Genomic DNA, 902 nt, shown 5'->3' with positions numbered 1-902 from the left:
CCGATCTAAAAAAAAAAGAAAATATAACAACACTGAGTACAGTCTCCTAAAATATTTTTGAGATAAATTATTAATGGTTACTTTTTGTTTATCGTTACTGAATACCATTCAGTTACAAATAACAGCAATCATTGCCATATTTCTTTTATAAGAAAAAAAAATAGTTGCTTCCTACATCATCTAAAGACGAACTGAAAACTAAAGGGAAAATGGCGGGTTGTAAATTTTTAGTTATTATTCGGTGATTTGTTTTGTCTAGACGTTTTACGTCCAGTGTTTTAATTTGGTGCTTTATATTCAGTGTTTTATATCGCTGTTTTGCTCCGTCTGTATTTGAATCAACGTGTTCGCCTGTATGTGTGTGTATTTGTGCAGTTGTGTATGTATTTTTGTGGCTTTGTGTGTGAGTGTGCATTTGTGTATGCATGTATTTCTATTTGCCTCATTGTGTGTGCATGCGCGCGAGAGTGTGTGTTTGTGTGTGTGTGTGCGTGCATAAGTACGAATATTAATGAACAGAAATTGTGAGATCGACCGATGATAGAATTAGTCACCATTTATTTTTTTATATTCATTATCATCATTATTATTATTATTATTGTTCAGTAGTTTTATTTTTATAACGTGCTTTCACTTCACTACCGAGCGCAGCTCTATGCGCCTTGGGTATGTGCTGTGGTTTGCTGTGGTGCTCTTTTGTTTACTGTATTGAAAGTGTTTTGCGTAGAATGTGTGCAGTACCCAGTAGTGCAATTTTCTGTATGTTATATATATTTGTAAGTCCTGGTGTTTTTGTTATGTATTTGTCTGAATATTTTTTAATTATACCTAAGGCACCTACTATGATAGGAATTGTTTCTGTTTTTAGACTCCACATTCGAGTTATCTCTCTTCCAGGTCTT

The sequence above is a fragment of the Octopus bimaculoides genome, chromosome 9 (assembly GCF_001194135.2).
Source record: "Octopus bimaculoides isolate UCB-OBI-ISO-001 chromosome 9, ASM119413v2, whole genome shotgun sequence".
Taxonomy (NCBI): Eukaryota; Metazoa; Mollusca; class Cephalopoda; order Octopoda; family Octopodidae; genus Octopus; species Octopus bimaculoides.
Note: the sequence above shows the minus strand (reverse complement) of the source record.